Genomic DNA, 20,441 nt, shown 5'->3' with positions numbered 1-20,441 from the left:
CCATTTTCTCCACTCAGATCTCTCCTTTAGACTACATGGATCGAGTCCTTTTATCGATCTACTGATTTTCAGAACAGAAATTGCCCTATTACGAGTTTCGGCGGTGTGGGCGGTACTCCACCGCCGCACCCCCGAAAAGCAGAGACTCACGACACCCGCCATATTACAAAATATTTGTAGTCTGGCGGATGGGTGGCGTGGTGTTCCCAAGACGGTGACTCTTTCAAAGGCCCTGGTGCCTTTTAAAAAGACACAGCTATGGGAACGCCTCACAAGGTTCCTGCATGGCATGGATTTGAAAGTCTATGCTGTGCAGGAACATTTGTGCATGCACAAGTGGGGGAGGCACATAGGGCCCTGTCAGACCTCCTTCGTTTCCTCTCATCCAAGGTTTACATGGAGGAGGATCCTCCATGAAAACCCTAGAGGAGAAGAAACTCGTAATATGCTTGGTGAGACCGCGATTGACGAGCTAAGCTTATTGCGGCCTCCTGACATCCATGCCACCTCCAGTGAATGACGGTTCCCAAATCATAATGGGGCTCTCAGACCGCCGGTGCGGCAGTGGCTGAACCTCCACCACCGCTCCACCATGAGTTTGGCGGTCCTCTGACTGCCAGACTTGTAATCAGGCACTAATTGTCTAGTCCTACTTTGGTCTATCTATATTGTACTTCAATCAGTTTATAAATGTGGCCTGTAGAATTTGCCCAATGCACCAGAGCAACCGCGGACGGTAGTGGGAGTACCTGCCGGGCGGTGACGGTGGGAGGGGCAGGGTGGGGTGCAGTAATCTATGGATTATGAAGGTTTACAGATAAGTAACCATATTACTACCACCCACCCTGCCCCTCCCCCTCCCCACGTCACCACCCGGCAGGTACTCCATGAAAGATCAAAATTGTACTTATTTGGATAAATATCCGTTCTTTCAAATTGTCATATAGAAGACAGAACTACTTCAAGTTGCAGTGTGACATCTTTATTATTTTGTTGTGAGACATGGACAGCCGACACGTGTTTCGCTCCCTATTGGCGAGTTGCGCCGGGGCTTTCTCAAGGCTATTTACACATATACAGCGTATATTGTAACTGTTTCCAAATTGTCAAAATCCATTTTACTTTAACTTCCGGTTGGCAATAGACAACGGGAAAATCGGGATTCAACCCATACACCTACTCGTATACCGAGAGCCGCGAGCAGGGACCGAACTGCACTCGTCAGCCTTTTGAAAACTTACAGAAGAATTTTGTTCTACGAGTATTGAAACTCTTGTCTTTTGGATTTTGACAATTTGGAAACAGTTACAATATACGCTATATATGTGTAAATAGCCTTGAGAAAGCCCCAGCGCAACTCGCCAATAGGGGGCGAAACACGTGTCGGCTGTCCATGTCTCACAACAAAATAACAAAGATGTCACACTGCAACTTGAAGTAGTTCTGTCTTCTATATGACAATTTGAAAGAACGGATATTTATCCAAATAAGTACAATTTTGATCTTTCATGGAATACACACTCTCTATTTCTCAAACTTGCCTTCCTTTATGAAGCTCAAGAGGTCCAGAGCTTCGAGTGTGTCTCCATCTACTTATAAAAGCAGTTTATTAAGCGTTGTTTAGCCTTGGAATCCTTGGACCTTCCTTGTCTTGTTGGTAACCCGGCAGGTACTCCCACTGCCGTCCGCGGCTGCACCAGAGGAAGCCTTATTGATGATGTATACAACAGTAACATAACTTGTTTCTTTAAGATAGTAAAACGGCTGCTTCTGTGCCCTATTTCTTTCCTGATTTTTGACACTGATTTATTGCAGTGTTTGGAAATTGAAGTCTTTTGATAAGCTAGCCAAATGAAATGGCCTACATTTTTTATTCGTAAGCAGTACCCTGCTTAGGGCCTCTTTGAAGAGGTTTGCATGTTTTGTATCATTTTTGTTTTAACATAACATGTATTTCTAAAGAGCATGTGCACCACTACGGGTATCTTGGCGCTGAATAACAGATGTTTGTTGTTACCCAATGGTCCTCATTTTATCGACCTCAGATGGATGAAAGGCTGAGTTGACTCGCCAGGATTTGAACCTGTGACCATGAGGTTGAACACAGGCCCCTGCAGTAGACACATTAGTCCACTGAGCCACCAGACCCGGTTTTTCTTCTGGTTCTACTTTTCTGTATACATTTTGCTGGCTGGAGGCTGGTCAAGACAAACATGCCTCCCAGGAGCAGTGAAAATGATGTATACCGTGAGAACCTTTCTGTTTGAATCAGTCTCCGATTGAGGTTGCATGTGATATTTGTATGTGGAGCACGTCCTTGCTTCTAATTTTTATGCAGAAATGTATTTGAATTAATACGAATTGTTTACTCAAAACGAAAAGCATTTTGCAATTTTGCCGAACCATGTCTAATTTGCTGGCTCCAAGCCCCTCTCACAAATGTTGTACTGTTACGAGACACCCCTACTACAGGTAAGACTTTAAACACACCTGCCTTAAGTCTTAGGTTCCACCTTTCTGACCACTCATCAAGTTCACCTCCCTATGACCCACACTGAGGTTGCTTTGTTTGCGTAAGGACCTGTGCGGAACAGCTTAGAAGCCCTTGTTGAGAGTCAAGTAACCTTTCCTCATGATTCTTCCTTGATCCAAGATCACACTTATCTAATCAAGAAACCTTCCAGTTTTGACTGACACCAGCTTCCCCTTTGAAAAGTATGCTGCCACCAAGCCTCTATCCTTCTGCTTTAGATCTTATTCCATCACTACTTCTTGCATGAAGATTTTCTTTAAAATCTCGGCTACCAATGTCGGGCTTACGTGCCTCTAGTTGTAAGCCTCTTCATCATTGGCGTGTTGGTAAAAAGGGACAACACATGCTCTTTTTGAGTCCTCCTGGAGCAGTTGAAGGAAACTGCTTATTGCTGTGCCAAACCACTCCAGCATTCGTTGGATGCCTGAGGAAGTTAGTCTTCTCATCAACCATGGTCTTTACTAATTCCATCTTGACCACCGTACATGGGTTTCAAACTACCCTCATGTTCCTACTGCAAATAAAGTCACAAATCATGTTTTCAGTAGTGAACACTTAAAAACCATTATGCAAATTCCAATGTCATATTCTATCCACTAGGTGTCACTGGTGAGCAGATATCGGTTGCTCATACCAGGTCCTCATCAATACAATGCTTGGTCTGACTAATAGTTGGTACTGTTTATAGTTAGTTCATTAAATTCATACATACCACCAATATCGCATTGAGTAAATCAAATGAACCATCCACTACCATTCAAATTGTCAACCCCATTGAAATAGCGGGCAGTCCATGGCGTACCAAAGGAAAGATATTTGCACAAGGATGAAACAAGAATATATGATTATATGCATATTTATAAGTCCACACACCTAAGCACCACCACCACTAGAGTATTTGAAGAGGCGGCATAAGGAAGCAATTTATCTGTAGGAAAGGATAATTGTGTGTTGTACTGAGACTGCCAATCTGCGCTTGGGATCTGGTGGAAGGTGGTCATAGTGGAGAGATATTTCCTTATTATTTATTTTTACATTGCTTATCCTTACCCACAAAGATCAAATAAATTAGTAAAATCTCCTTACATGCCAAATGCAATAGGATAACAGGAAAAGCTTGAGGAATCATCAGTACAAACGTGGAGGGATCAGTTGATGACTAAGCTTGTAGAGTTTGTCAGGGGATGTTGAAGTGAATGTGACAGAAAAGAGTAAGTGGGATAGAGATAGCAGAGAAGTATGAAAAAAAGCAGAAGTAAATCCTCTCCAGGACTAGACAGTGAAAAAGGTGGTTACATGGCGAGGTAATGCTAAAAAAACCTAGGACCTGTTTTAGAGTTTGGCAGTTGGCCAGCCATCTGCCAGGACACTGGAGGTCATTAGCTCCACCACTCTGGCAGTGTACCTACCAGTCACCATATTTGCAGATGTACGTCAGCCCGGTGAGGATCTCTGTGCCTGAATATTTCGTGAGGGACTACTCTGTTATAGGCAGCTGCTCAGCAATCCTCTTGTTTTCCAAAAATAAATCCTCCCTAAAGTACCTATTTTAAAAAATGAATGACACCCTGGGATCTTTTTCTAAATCAGGCTCTTAGTTGTCAGTATTATCACAAAATTGTTTTGTATTATTTCAAAATGCTTCAGACCCTTAAATGGCCCCAATACACTTTCTAGGTGATCAAGTCAGCTGTGCATTGTTATGCTGGGCTGGCAGAGGGCTTGATCATAGTGTATCCTAAGAGTAGTATATTTGGTATTGTTTGAGGTTCGGAGGTGTGTTAGAATTGTGTCAAGGCAAGCATGTTGCAGTGTTTATGCATGAAAGTGAATGTGAAAGTGGGTAGCTTATGGGACTGCAGTTCCTGAATGCTTACAGACACTTTTTGTAAACTAGGCGAGATGCATCATGTTTAAGGCAACAGCTACATTACTAGTGCCTTCCTGAATTCTAGATGATTGTTGGACACCCTTATTACTATAGGAACGGTGTTCCACATGTTTGATGGGTTCCCCCAAAAAACTCTTGCCATCGCAGGTTTGTCATAAGCGAGGGTGTGTGCTCCACTTGCATTTTAGTCATTCATCATTGAGATTCTCTTTGGGCAACTTTATCTGCTCCTCCACTTTAGTTTATCCCTCACTCAGTCAACTTCTCTGGATTACTGCCAGGTTCTCTTCATTGGCAGCTCATGCTGTGGTAGTATTGTCTATTGCAGACATGTATTCAGCAAATAGACAGGTGTGCAGGCGGGCAGCCCTATGTTATGTTATTATGTTCGGTTGATTTGTTGAATGCACTATCACCTGGGGCTGAGCAGGTGTGGGTTTAGGCACACCTAGGGAGACTACTCGAAAAGCCAGGTCTTCAGCTTCCTAGGGAATGCAAGAAGGGAGGTATTTAACTTTGTGTTAATTTGACCTTTCAATCTAGACTGCAGCAAATCATGTTATTCCCCTCAATCAGGGTGAGGTTGAGAGGTGAAACGGCTATGAAGACCTTTCAGAAGAAGTGAAGAGAACAATGTACACCAAAGAGCTTCCCTGATGCAGCCATGGCAACATAACCTAAACAACACACAGAAACACACTTGAATGGGAATGGTTGCTTTGTAGAGTATAAACACAGCCATGCACCCAGCCCACTAGTCATGGGTCTTAGACATGCCCGTGCCTCTTGCACAAAATATACATAAACACACACTCACAGGCCCCCACACACATACCCTCTCTCTCTTTGTCTCATGGGTAACGGTTGAGCTGTGGATACCATTGTGGGATTTCACATGAAGAGCAAGAGACCTCAACATCCAGCATATGGAACAATACTTTATCCCTATTATCAACTCAATTTTCACCTACAGATTCCAGCAGGGAGAATTCTCCCCGAGGGTGAAATGAAGCCTACTTCTGGAGGTACTTAACACCATTGCTGCTTGACATATATTTCTTCTGTGCTGAGGACCAATATAAATGGGTGTAGTCATAATGAGCAGAGCTCGTCATGAGCATACGAGCGCTGTGCCTCATGACAAGCTGAGCTCGTCATCAGCATGAAAGGGGTTAATGGGCCAGACTATCATTTTTCATTCACGAAGCCTCACAGCTGAGAACTTGAGGGGCTAAAATAATGCTGAAAAGAAAACTTACTGGGGTACATCTAGGGGCATACCTATCAACAGCACAGGAGTTGCACCTGAATCAGGTCCTAGGAGCCCGAGATTCCCATTCCTTTCCAATTATGACTGTTTTTACTACTCAACCAGGATGTGGAGGTCCATTTTCCTATCGTGCTTTAGACCCCATGGTAGCCTTTGTATGCCAATTTCAAAAAGACAGCCAGCAGTGGTGTTTTCTCTTATTCCCACTTCCACAAAACTCAATCCTTGGTAAATGCTTTCACAATAATAGGAGGGAAAAATAATTTCCTAGTTCACATTGAACTTTCCAATTCGATTGATGGTATACAACGTTTACAACGGAATTTTTACAACGCACTACCATTAGAACGCAGGCATTACCACGCATACCATTACAACGCATTGCGCTGGGGGGCGCTCTAGGGTAGGGAATAAGTATAATTTTATTTCCAACACCTTCCCTAGTGTCCACGGGACTGGAGTTGGAATATAAAATTATACTTACCACTATCCAGCACCTCTAAGCGCTATGCGTTGTAACGGTATGCGTTGTAAATACCGCGTTGTAATGGTATGCGTGGTAAAAGTATGCGTTGTAACGTCATACATCCTCGATTGATAGTATAGGACTAGGACAGACACATCGAAATGCTGCTTGAAAGGAGCCCAGACGATTAAACGGGAATGAATAGAAAAGAAGAATTTTGAGAAGGAGGATAAATCAAATTGTTCTGATGAAGTTCCTATAATGGATGAAACGCATTGACTGGGTCTATATTACATGTGATGTAAATGGATACCTAATAAAAAAGAATGTAATGGAAAAAGATGCCAACATCTGGAAATTAATTGAAAAACGAGATATGGGAAGTAATTGAAAACAAAAGAGTGGCTACAGATACATGCAATTCGAATTGGAAAGTTCAATATGAACAAGGAAATTAGGTTGCCCTCCTAATATTGTGAAAGCCCTTCTATGCCACTAGATATTGAAAATGTTGCATGGTATATCTGCGAAAAAGAGTTTGGGGCTGTTGTGCTTCCACCTAGGATAGGACAACCTACACTACGGCCTGCACAAAGACCTCAATTCCAGGCTCTAAATGAACAATAGATGTAACCTTTGCATCGGTTTTCTCCCTGCTAGCTCCAGACACTCAGTCTATGACCTGCTCTGATCGGACACTAGGCAGGCCCAGCTGGTACAGGTAAGAGCAGTGGGACGGGGCACAGGCGAGGTGGGGGTTGAGTCGACAGATGACAGGATAGGGAAAATAAATAAATAAAACCAGTTACCTTGCCAGTGAGCGCAAGGTAAGTGGTTTTATTTCCCTTATCCCATCGTCTTTTGACTCCCTTCCCTCTGCGCCGCCTCACCACTCTTACCTGTACCGGCTATGCCTGCCTCTACGGCTCAGTTAGACTTGTATTACAAAACCTTATTAGAGTTTGTTTACGGATTAGTTGCATGCAGTTTCCAATCTACTGATGAGAAGGCAGTGGGAGTGGTGCAACAAAAATACACAAAGAGATCTGTTTCACTTTTGAAATGCTGCTACACTAAGTTCACCTGCCAGAGAATGGAGTTTCTCCCAATTCGTTTGGCCCCACTATGTCACCAAATCACCTAAACCTCCCCACATGCCTACCATACAACCCTTCCCCAAGCCAGAAAGCTCGCCAAAACTGTACTAAATCTAGTAATTCTTTAAAATGACATATTTTACACAGCTTACCCGTATGTGTCTTTGCTTATAATTTTGTACCGAAGGTTGTATTTCGAGTAGAAATCTCATGATACAGGCAGTTGCCTTGCCTCTGCACTAGCTTACCATAAAATGTCTCAGTGGAGGCTCCTCCGCTATGGCAGAGGAGCGTCCCCCCCCCCTCCCGTGCCAGCAGCAGCAGCTGAAAAACTTGAAAAATAAAATAATAATAAAGCGTGCTTATTCTTGTATTATCTTTCTTCATACCAGGCAGTCCAGTGGGCGGAGCCATGGGTATTACATGCACAAGGGGGAGAAGTAGGTGCACTGCTGTCAGTGCGCATGAAGTTTTGGCTCGCCATATCAGGCAGGCCAAACAGTCATGTGCACTGAGCAATTTCGAACCCTAGCTGCATTGCTGGGTTGGAGACAGCAGGTACGGGCTCCCAGTCTCTTTGGGAGCTCAAATCAAGGGTGCTCAGGCCATTCCTGACGCTGCTCACATGCTGTGAGAGCAGCATCAGGATTGGCCGCAGGGCAGTCTGGGAGCTTGTGCCTGCAATGGAGCCAGACGTGCAGTGATGCAGCGGGATCAGGTGTGTTTTTTCTCTCATTTGTTAGGTCTCGACTGGCGTTCACTGCCCAGCAGTGTCGCGCAGCCGAGATTTTTTGATTTCCAGTACTGGGGCTTTAACCCGCCTCTCTCTTCCATTGGCTAGCTCCATAAATGGAGGCTAGCCATTGGAAGAGAGATGTGTCAATCATTCTGGGAGCAGATTTGTGGGCATTTCTGTTTTTTTTAAGCTCCGCCCCTTTTTCTGCGTCATGCAGAGTTGGGCGTTTCCTTTTTTTTTTTAAACAGGGCTGTATTTTCTACATTACTAACGTGTCTGTTGCCGGGATGGGCTGCACGATTTCTGTTGCCTTGAAAGACCTCACTGTGCCGACCCAATGGTTATTGCTAGGTGTTTTTGGGGGGCGAGGTCACTTTCCCAGAAGTTCAGACTGGGACCCGACCCTCCAGACTTCAGAGACAAACTTCAGTGGGGTGCAAGCGGTGTTGACCGAGTCCATTTGCTGGGTGATCCGCCATCCGTTCGCCAAGGAGCAGCAGCAGCACAGGCGTCCATTTGCGGACACAAATTCACAAAGACCGCATGCCTACAGAACGCCGCTGATTCTGCAGTGGACCCCCGCTGTCCGGAGACAGTTGGCGCCTGGGGATATATTTATATCTGTGCCTGTGTTGGATTGTGCCCGTTGAGTGGGATGTGGCGACTTCTGGCACCCTGCGCCATCCTGGCGGCTGCGGGCGCCGAATCGGTAGGTGGAAGTGAAATTGGGATTGTTTATATATACCGCGATTATGTCTCATGGAAAATGTGCTTGGTGGGCTATGTGGTCTGTATTCGGTTACCAGATATATTAAACTTTCCGTAGTGTTTTTAACCTAGTGGTTGTGTTGTTGTTGAGTATCGAAGCTTTAGCCCGGATGGCATTAACGTATAATTCGCTTTTGGTTTCTTTGTTTAGTTTTAAAACGTGTAACATGTCTGTTTTTCAGTTCTCTGTGGTTGAGCTTTTCTGTACTCTGCTGCTGTTTTAAACTAGCTCCTTGTGGGTGTTTGATTTTAACTGGTTCGGGGATACTTGTGAGATATCTGCGATATCTGCGTCCATGCAGTTGTAGTTTGTTATGTTTAGGACTGTGGGAACGGAGAATCTCCACCTTCCTTATGGTCGAGTGTTGTGTGAATACGCTTCAGAATCAGAAGTCCAGTAGTGCTACGTGCAGTTCCTCAACGAACTAAATGGCCCCAGTGTTTGATTCCTTAAGGTCGTCGATGCCTTCATGTGCTTGTTAGATTTGTCTATTTGTTGCTCTTTACAGCTGAACTTAAGTGGGTGCGTTCTCAATGAATGGTGGTTGGTTTAGTAGTTTGTGGGATCCTCAAAGCTAGAATTAGTCTGCCTGCTGGACTTTAGTTCCCGTGGTTATGTTCCTCTAATTTATAAAGTCTTGTGGTAGTTTCCTAGTTCTATTCGGGTCTATTTGTGTTTCTGGAGTGTGCGCATGTGTAGTTACAGGTACCGTGAGCTCCTCACCCCCTCCCCCCTCGTTGCTTGTGGGTGCGTGAGCTCCTCCTCCCCCTCCCCCTCATGGCTTCTGCAAGCATGAGCTTCTCACCCCCTCCCCCCCCTCGTTGCTTGTGTGCGTGAGCTCATCACCCCCCTCCCCCCTCATTGCTTGTGTGTGCGTGAACTCCTCACACCCTCCCCCCCTCGTTGCTTGTGTGCGTGAGCTCCTCACCCCCCTCCCCCTCATGGCTTCTCCGTGCGTGAGCTCCTCACCCCCCTCTCCTCTTGTTGCTTGTGTGCGTGAGCTCTTCACCCCACTCCCCCCTCTCGTTGCTTGTGTGCATGAGCTCCACACCCCCTCCCCCCTCATTGCTTCTGCATGCGTGAGCTCCTCACCCCCCTCCCCCCTCGTTGCTTGTGTGTGTGAGCTCCTCACCCCCTTCTCCCCCTCATTGCTTGTGTGTGCGTGAGCTCCTCACCCCTCCCCCCTCATTGCTTGTGTGTGCGTGAGCTCCTCCCCCTCGTTGCATGTGTGTGCGTGAGCTCCTCACTCCCCTCGTTGCATGTGTGTGCGTGAGCTCCTCACCCCTCTCCCCCCTCGTTGCTTGTTATCATTATTATTATTATTAATATACATAATGTTAATAGTAATAATAATATGAAGGGGGCAGATGTTATACAGTTTCTTTCTTTTTTTCAGTAAGGGTTAGAGAAACGTAGTTCAGTACTTTTTTCCACATGTACAAACATGTGGAATCCCTCCAATATTTAAGTGTAGTGTGAGGGAGACCATTTTAATCAATATTCCCCTGCTGACCGTTTGACCCGGGGAGAGTTCTGATTAAAAATAATGTGCCCGTCTGAACCTTACTGTAGATTGGCGAGGGAGGGTGCGGGGGGGGGGGCTGATCTGGGGGTGGGGGTGCACGTACTTAAAAATGCAGGTGGAAAGATGGAACGTTCACTTCAGCATCCTGCTTAATTCGCTTGAAATGTACTTTGCAGCAGTGTCATTCCCCTTTCATTGTCCTAACATTATTGGAGCTGCCGAGCCAGTAGTCTTTCCTCGGCTTCTATTGCGCGGCGCAGGTTGTCCCCCCGCCAAGAGTCGGTGTTTGGGCGACACTATTTACGCGTCGTCAGTCTTATGGCTCCGACGGACCTCCAGTGTTTCCACACAATACTCGTGGCCGTTCCTGTTTAGTGGTTATTGTGTTTGTTTAATTGTTCGATTGTTAATGGTTGTGTTACTTGGAGTTGCGGAGATGATGTGTTTTTGTTTTGTGGATTTGGTTTGTGTATGTTTGCGTGTGTGTGGCTCTGTGTGTGTGTGTGTGGCTCTGTGAGCGTGTGTGGCTCAGCGTGTGTGTGTGGCTCTGTGTGTGTGTGGCTCTGTGTGTGTTGCTCTGTGTGTGTGTATGTGGCTGTGTGTGTGTGTGTGTGTGGCTGTGTGTGTGGGTGTGTGTGTGTGTGTGTGTATGTGGAGCTGTGTGTGTGTGTGTGTGTGGCTCTGTGTGTGTGCGTGTGTGGCTCTGTGTGTGTTTGTGGCTCTGTGTGTGTGGCTCTGTGTGTGTGGCTCTGTGTGTGTGGCTCTGTGTGTATGTGGCTCTGTGTGTGTGTGTGTGTGTGTGGCTCTGTGTGTGTGTGTGGCTCTGTTTGTGTTGCTCTGTGTGTGTGTATGTGGCTGTGTGTGTGTGTGTGGTTGTGTGTGTGTGTGTGTGGCTGTGTGTGTGTGTGTGGCGCTGTGTGTGTGTGTGGCTGTGTGTGTGTGTGTGTGGCTCTGTGTGTGTTTGTGGCTCTGTGTGTGTGTGGCTCTGTGTGTGTGTGTGTGTCTCTGTGTGTGTGTGGCTCTGTGTGTGTGGCTCTGTGTGGGTGCAAATGCAATAGGTCTTGCATTTATCAGAGATTAAGCTATTGGCATTGTAAATAACAATGCCATTTATTTATCTGTTTTCAAAACCAACACATAAATAAAAAGTTTGTCATTTACAATGCCAATATCTCTAACTTTTGCAAAGGCGAGACCGTTGCATTGTAAATGCTTGTTTTTTGTTTTGTCCTCCCGTCACTTCTCCCCCACTTTGCCCCGACACCAGCTGCGACTGCAATGTCTATCAGTCCCTCTTATTTCCTGTCCATTCCCTCTGACAGGAAGTGATGTTCATTGACTGGGCTGAAGATTCTCCAACATCCAACATCCAGGGCTGCAGGGACCTGTCTGCCCTTTCTCTCAACGACACCGACACGGGCAGGAAATTTATTTTCGATGCAATTCTTAACATCTAATTCTACTTACTATCGGAATAAAATATCACTAGAGAGGAGAGTGCACAGAAATACTCCTGTCAAAGGCATTAGTCATTGTCCTTTTAATAAGATTCAGTATATTTAAAAACTCAAATGAGCTATGTGAAATAAAAAACACGAAAAGGAAAAGTTTCATAAAAGCATATTCACTTTTATACAGATAATTTGGCACAGTGGGAACGGGCTTTAACTCTGCTGTGCCTCCATCAAAAGCATTAGTCATTGTTCTTAAAATAATTGTAAGTACATTAAACAACACTATTAACCAGTGCTTCATTTGTAAAATAACGAGTGCTGATGCTTAAAGCTTTACTCAAAAGCCTGCATCCAGCACAATTAAATTCATAGTCTTAAATCCACCTCATAGCTCTTAAATCTACTACTAGACACCCCCTTCCCCTTTCTTGCAGGTACCTGCTTTCTACTTTCCTGGCAAGTTTTCTGTCTTTTTCTTCTTCCCTATTTCCTCTTTCTCAGTTTTTCTCTCTCTTGCACTTAGGAAATGTTTAATAAGGAAAAATAAGTGTGGGGTCCAAAAAATGAGTACTCATGGCCCCCACCGGCAACCATGGGCTCAAATTAAGCACTGTAAATAGCATCGCTTTCAAAATAACAGTTCCTCAAATAGTCCTTTGTCCCATTTTCAGGCCTGAAAAAACCGATAGTACACATTAGAAATTGACTGATACACAGTAGGCTATATTAGGTGTGGCCTCGGTACCTGTGAAGGCTCCACGTTGGTAAATTGCATTTGAAAGGCTAACTTAGTGTGCGAGGTCAGCGGCCAGCTGGACTGTCATCAGAGAAACCTGGTGAAGGTAACTCCTGAAAAGATATGTTTCAGGGACTTTCTAAGTGTATGATACTTATGAGACTTGTCCATGCAGGTCCAAAGAGAGAGAAGTCCGTAGTCGGCTCAACAGGACCGCAGAGAATGCCCACTATTGTGCGTAAATAGTCCGGCCCGCGTCTGACTCAGGTGCAGATTTACAAGCCCCTTGCGCCACTTTTGTGTCACTTTTTGCTTGTAAATCTGCCCTTTAGTGTTTAGTTTGTGCTGGTGGTGCACTCATTTTTGATGATTGGTACTTATTTTTCATCATCAGACTGTAACCCAGAGCAAGAGAGAGAAAGTCAGAAAAGAGAGAAAGAAGAACAAAAAAGAAGACGCAAAACAGCAACAAATGGAGAAACAGGGGTGAAATTAACTTGCAATATTTATTTATTTATTTATTTATTTATTTATTTCGATTTATATAGCGCTATATAACCCCGGGGTCTCTAAGCGCAATAGTCAGACAAAGAGACAGGAAGTAGAGGGTGGTGGAAGAAAGAGACCTAAGGTAGAACCAGGGAGGATATATGGCTCAATGGCCAGATCTGCTCAATTTTAGCAGTGAGAAACCAGATTCGAGTCCTCGTTTTTCATCAACATCCCGTGGTCCAGGGAAAATCACTTGATCTCCGGATGCCTAAAAATGTATAATCTCATCTGGTGCTGATGTAAAATTCTCTAATGCCTTCGGGCACCGTTTGCTGTATCTAAAACGCATATATATATATATATTTTAAATCAAGATTGGTCAGTATAGGATTTGAGTCGACCCAACTATTCGGTAGCGCAAACAGTTGCTTGTTGTAAAAAATTGACTAGGAGAACCCTGTAAAAATGCACAGAACATGACAAGCGAGAGTAGCGCAATTATCCATCACATGCTATTATAGAATTAATGTAATTAGGAGGAGCTCCACATGTCACCCTTCAGTGGTGGACACGGCTACATCATTATCCTTCTCCACGGTTCAACGGGATTCCGTATCCATGACACAGTTGGTCTATGTTCATTTGTGCTAGACTAATGATTTGGCTAGTGAAGACTTCATAAAGCGCTGCAGCAGGCCTTACCTGCTTCTTGGGACTAAACCAGCTAAGGTCTTCCAGGCCACCTCACAGAATGCCTGAGTTTTCAGGAGTGGGTGAGAGTTCTTTTCCTGAGGTTTTATTGTGTCCGGGGAAAAAAATCTACGGTCAATGCAGGAGGGGGGAGAGAGCGGGAGGAAGACGTGTGAGCATGTCTATCATCTGAGCTCGGGCTACAGAATGCATACAAAAATGCAACTTGGGGCTTGACTCACAGAGAAAGCCAGAAAGCTGACATCGCAGTACTACGATCCTGCAAGGGGCAGATTTACAAGTCGCATGGCTAAAGACTTATCACTTTTGAGCTTTACCTTGATTCGCCTGGGAATCTGTGACAGTTGCAGCGTTTCAACCTTAAACAGTAATCTTTAAATCGTTTTTGCGAATTCCTGCAGTTATTTTTTTGCTTTGCCTGAGGTATTTTGTCGTTCGGTAGAGGATGCATTGTACACTCACATTTTAGGTCAAGCCTGCCCGTTTGGTTGCAAAAACAAAATGCTGTGAACTTACCAACATCTTTCAGATGGTATAAAACATGTCTGCTGCTTACCATAGCGCCATGAAACCTCTGGGTGACCGTGCGCTTGACAAATTCAGAATAACATAACATAACCATTGGTCGGCTTTATTGTCACTCTCATATACTTGCTTGGTATTAGTCGGTTTACCATGACCCTCTTTTTTGTGTCCTTCTCCTGGTACAGAGTCCCTTTACGTGTGCTCTTCCACTGCTCATTTGTAAAGAAATACTTTTTTTCTTTGTGTTTAAGCACACCACAGAGTGCAAGAGTTTCCTATCTGCCTCTCTCATGTGCTTCTCACCAGGCCCTGCTCCATGTTGCTTTCTCTTGTCTGTTTGCTTTTCTTCCCTCTCTCAGGTTTCTTTCCTCTTACGCACTGCATCAGGTAATGTTTTTTCCATATTTCTCCCGTATATGCTTCTCTGTCATTCCCACTCTATGTTGCTTTTCTTCTCTGTTTTTCTGTCTCTTGTCCGTTTGCTTCTTTCGTCTACCACACGCTATGTGTTGCTCCTAACACCAAAGTCCTTCTATGGCGTTCTCTTCCTCTTGTAATTGTAATTGCATTTATTTTGGGGCAGATTTACGAGCCCCTTCCGACACTTTTACGCTGCCGTTGCGTCACTTTTGTGACGCAGCGGCGGCGTAAACAATGCGCCATGTTGCGACTTATTTACAACGTGACACATCTAGGCAGATGCGTCACGCTGTAAAGCCCTGCGTCACATGAAACCTGCGTCAGGTTTCATGTGGGCGTTCTGTCGCAGGGTGGGCGTTCCCTCTTAGGAAAGCCCCGTAAAACTGACCCAGTGAAATCTACAAGATTTCACTGAGTCAGTTTTAGGACGCTGCTGCGTCAAATCCTTACGCCTGCTTGAAGCAGGCGTAAGGAGTGATGCACCACGTTATGTATGGGTAGCCCCTGTGCATTGCAGGAGTTGCGTCGCGCTTGCGACGTGACTCCAGCAATGCGCCGCCTGTACGCCACAAGATGTGTCACGCATCTGTCCTTCCTTGCACCATCGTGCGCCGCATTGTAAATGCGGCGCATCTGTGGTGGCGCAAGGAGGGAATTGCATGACGCATCAGTTCTGGCGCATCCCTGCTGATATGCAGAGATGCGCCAGAACTTGTAAATATGCCCCATTGTGTTTACTAACCCAGACAAGTAGGTACGTAATACTATATTGTACATGGTTATTTAAAACCTTAACAATATAGAAAAGAGTTCAGTTGATAAAACATAGGTCAAATTCATACGTATTAAGACAATAATTCCTTCAGTAGAAACATACTAAGACAGCAACATCAAAGCAGAAAACTGCCTTAAATTAAACTCCGATAAGACGGAGGTGATGATTTTTGGTAATCTTCTCCCAGCCTGGCCCCCCACTTGGTGGCCAGCAGATTTGGGATTACCACTAACCCCTATTGCTAAGGTACGAATCCTGGGAGTGATTTTTGACACTAAACTGTCATTTCTGCACCATGCAAATGCGGTTGTCTCATCTTCTTTCTATATCATTAGAATGATAAAGAAACTCCTCCCTTATCTTCCTACCGCTGCGGCAAAGACGCTTGTCATTTCACTAGTCATGACTCGTATTGACTATTGTAACGGGCTTTTTATTAATGCTCAGGAAAGAGTACTAAACAAGTTGCAGCTAGTGCAAAATGCTGCAGCTCGACTGCTCACAGGGACTCCTAAATTTAAACCTATCTCCAACGTCATTCGACAGCTACACTGGCTTCCTGTAAGAAATAGAGCAAAATTTAAAGCACTATGTATCGCCTTTAAAGCAATACATGCCTCTGGACCAGCATTCTTAAAACAATCACTATGTCCCTAGACCCCTGCAAGAACCTTACGCTCATCTACAGCAAGCCTCCTGAAGGTACCGCAAACAAAAAAAGTCACATGGGGTGACAGATCTTTCTCAGTTTCCGCGATTAAGCTTTGGAATAGCCTTCCACCCCAAATCAAGACAATCACATCCTTGCTTACATTCAGGAAGCATATAAAAACATGGCTCTTTAATCAATAACTATTCTTTTCCCTGCTAGCATGATCCACAGTGCCAAGACACCCATGGGTATTTGTGCGTTTAAAAAGTCTCTAAAATAAATAAATGAAGTTAAAATAAAGTATGAGTTCAATTAGACAGCCGATTTATCATGATAAGATGTGCAGTAAGTTCATCCTTGTTGCCGGCCGAGGGGTAATATAGTAAAGTGCCAGTCCAATAAGAACATTTTTGAAAGTGCCATTTCAATAAAAACCTATTTGCGTTAAAAAAGCAAAAGCGATTAATTATGATGGCAGTTCGGGCTATCCCTGTTATATGGTCAGTGTTATTCAGTATAGTTGAAAGAGGCTGTTTGCTTTCAGCCTTGTCCTCCACCTAGTGAGAATCATGGCTTGGTGGATGGCCACACGAGGTTTAGGTGAAATTCTGGGCCCTTGGACAAGGTTTCAAATGACTTTTCAGCAAGTAGCAGGCTACTCTGGAACCCAAATAAAATTAGATGTGAACTAGTATAGGGAAATATGACATTAATTTGAACAGTGTACATGTGAGTCTGTTAATTTGGGTTGAAAATGCTAGTGGAGGGCCAAACGAGAGAGGGGCTTGCATTTATATAGCACTTGGTACCCTTGAAAAGGCATCTAAAGTGTTTTTTGAGGAGTAGTACGCAACCCTTGACCCCAAACAGAATTAATGTGAGTTGACCCGTGTGAGGCTTTGTCAGCTGTTAACCACACAATGCCTTGAAGATGATGTCTGACCTTTAGGAGATATATATCGAATTTAGTGGTATTATAAACATGCCCAGAATCAGGTTATTGACATTTTCACAGCTCTTTCACATTATGCATTACCGCTAAAATGGAAAGACAGTGCTTGACTTTTCACCAATAATATCAAAGAACTAAAACCTACTTGCAAACACTCCTGTGACGATGCACAATATACAAACGGTAGCCAGCAAACGGATCTGTGTATAATATGCTGGTCACACGCTTGAACCATCCGAAGAGGGTTTAATAAGCTTGCTGTAGATCAGTACATGTAACCAGCAAGTCTCAGGTGCCTATTCGGGTAAGATTGCTCAGTGGATTGATGTGTTTAGTGCAGAAATACTTTTCATAGCAAACACAATAAGATGATGGATGGAGCCCTGAAACTTTTCAGACACTCACCTCCAATCAGTATTAGACCTGGGTTGAATCCATCATCGTTCCTTAGCTCGCTTCGCCACAACAGTTCAGACACAGTCATATGCAAATCAGACTTGACCCTGCTCCTCATGCCTAAACTGCAAAACCAGGACCTCCCTGGACAAGAAACAAGCATCCTAGGGTCAGTTTTGGAGTAACATGCCTCTTTAGCCAGGTCTGAAAAGGTGTGGCCAAGTGAGCTAAATAACGGTGATGGACTCAGCCCAGATCTGTGACTGGGGGTGAGTGTCTGAAAAGTTCAGCACTCCGTCTAATATCATGTTGTGTTTGCTTTGGTTGACCTAAGTTGGCAGGGTATACCCAGATGTAGGTCCCTCACTCACTTTGCCAGTGGATTCAAGCTAGCCTGGCTGATGAGGGGTGAACCCTCGAAGCTGGTCCCAGGATGCTTGTTTCCAGTCCAGGTAGGACCTGATTTGGCAGTTCAAGCTGTACTGTTCTTATAAGGACCTGGGTCAAGACTAAAGTGAGCTAAATAACTATGATGGATTCAACCCAGATTTAATAGTGACTGAGGGGTGAGTGTCTGAAAAGTTTCAGCGCCCTGTCCATAATCTACTTATGTTTACGAAATACTTTTCATAATCTACAGGTCAGAAATGTTGTCCTTAATGTGTAAAAGAATAAGTTTCAGGCTCAAAGTTTGGTTCAGAAGAGTGTGCCAGGCCCACAATTTGGTTCAGAAGATCGTAGCCGGTGCTATTGAAGGTCAGGTGCTGGATACCCAGGCTGCATAGTCGTGATTCCACCTCATGCATCTTTAATGTATCACTACACACTGCCTGCATCTTTATCTCATTCTTGCATACATTTTTTTTTATCCCTGTTTCTCTCGTTGTCGCTGTTTTTCCATCTTTCGTTTCTTCTTTCATTTCATCGTTTGTGTTTTTCTTTCTCTTGCTGTGAATCAATGCTGTTGAGGAATAAAAGCACTGGTTCCTCAAAATGAGTGCTGGTGGGTTACACCTGAAACTAACAGCTCAAATTAAGCACTACATAAATTCCACTCCTGGTGAAATAACTTAGTTGGATATACTCCTCCTGCAAACAGCTGCATACAATCTGCAGAAGAATATGATTGAATCCTTGTATGTTTTAACTCAATCTTTCCTTCTTCTGAGGTTGATAAAGTGGGTACCAAATTCATATTGTTAAGTTCTAAAAACAAATCAAGTTTGTATTGTGTGCCATATAAATTGTCATAATTAAAACAAATATGCACTTGGAACTATGGGGCCAATTAAGATGGGGGAAGGACTTTGTCCGTCCGCCATCCTGTCGTGGCAAGGGACCGTCCGCCATAATGGCCGAGGTCCCGTGCTCCGAATTAGGATGCACCCACCACAGTGGCGGGTGCATCCCGCATTTTTAACATTGCTGTGGGCGGTGCTGAAAGCACCACCTGCTGCACTGCTAAAAATGCATGTTGTGCGTTTCAAAGCACAACATGACAAACACCGCGCGGTGTCTGCCATGTTGTACTTTGAAACGCAGGGGGGTACCATAGGTACCCCCCATGGGCACCCCCACCCCCCTTCCCCCTGGGGGCCCGCAACAGGCCCCCAAAGCAAAGACCGTATGCCTTTCCGTGGTGGCTTAGCCGCCACGGAAAGGCATTCTCCAAAGCCCATCCTAATATGGCTGGCGGTGTCTGAAAGACCGCCTTCATATTAGACTTTTTCCGCCACGGTCGCAAGGCGACCGCGGCGGAAAAGCGGCGGACGGTCATTCCGTCTGCCGCGGTCCCCCCGCCATTGTAATATGGCGGGGGAAATAGATGGCGGACGGGCACGGATGGTGAACGGATGGCCACCGCCTGCATGGCGGTGGCTATCCGTCCACCATCCTAATCGGCCCCTATCTATCTTAAATACATACGGAGCTTGAGAAAGTAAAACACTTACATGTGTCAGTTTGTATCGTGGCCAACTTGCACTGCAGTATACACAGAGAAAGCCTCTTTGCTGTGGGGCTCCTGAGCCTTAAAGTGACGGGTTGTGCTATCTTTTACTCCCCACTCAGCCAGGGCACAACCAGCACAAAAGCAAGAGGATTTGCTGATGGACACACTGGTGGAGGGGAGGGGGCATCTTCAATCTCCATGCCCTGCCCCCTTGCAGGCTACTGCTCAGCCTGAAAACATAACACATGGACTGTAAGCCCCTATGTCTTGTAGCATCGGCGGGCGCACCAGTACATGGGCAAAATAATTCTCCAGCATGTCTAGACAGTTCCCACACTTTCTTTACCAGCACCATTACTGGCACCCTTCCAAACAAGCAGGGGCTATGAAAGGAACAGGCCTGTAAGGTAGTCTCCAGTTCAACCGAAAGGCTAACACTGCATCTGCTGACTACCAGGTAGGACCTTGCATAGACATGGCTAAGATCAGGCCTTGGAATGAAATTTCGCTCCACTTGCGGAGTTTGTGGAGTTTTTTCCACTCTGCGCTCCATTTAGCATGAGTTTTTTCCTTGTTCGCGCTCGTCAACATTAAGTTGATGAGCGTGAGCAAGGAATATCTTACTCCAGACCACCTCCCGGTGATATTTCTCAATATGGACGGTCATGGATGGCCACTACCGCTCGCGTTGAGAAACCTTCCATTTGCGTACAGGAAGTTGTCGCTCAAGTAGAAAATGTACTTGACCGGCAGAATGAAGCAGCGCCCTCTTGCGCTTCGCATGGTGCCATCGTGCTGAGTTTTCCAGCATGGGACAAACATGCAGCGTTAAAATCAGTCCGGGCTGCACCACCCAACCCACTCCGCCACTTGCGGAACCCCGCGTAGCACAGCAGAGTTTTTGGTCACCTCGTAGAGTTCCGCGGAAATCCTCAAATTCTGCCCAGGCCTAGCTAAGATTGGACATTTAGGGGCTGATTATGATGGAGGATTTTCCGCATCCTCCGGGCCAGTGGAAGCTACCGCCGGCCCAGAGGATGCGGAAAATCCTCTGCGGACCCACCAAGGACCCACCGCCACATTAGGATGG

At 45.2% G+C, this 20,441-nt stretch overlaps 1 protein-coding gene across 2 annotated transcripts in view; it reads right to left on the bottom strand.

Annotated features, from left to right (window-relative positions):
- TMEM91 (transmembrane protein 91) overlaps nucleotides 1-20,441 on the bottom strand; it is a 266,695-nt gene that overhangs the window by 56,651 nt on the left and 189,603 nt on the right. The gene's annotated exons all lie outside the window — the stretch shown is intronic.

Source organism: Lissotriton vulgaris, chromosome 9, assembly GCF_964263255.1.
Source record: "Lissotriton vulgaris chromosome 9, aLisVul1.2, whole genome shotgun sequence".
Classification (NCBI taxonomy): domain Eukaryota; kingdom Metazoa; phylum Chordata; class Amphibia; order Caudata; family Salamandridae; genus Lissotriton; species Lissotriton vulgaris.
Note: the sequence above shows the minus strand (reverse complement) of the source record. Positions and strands in the feature narration are given on the sequence as shown.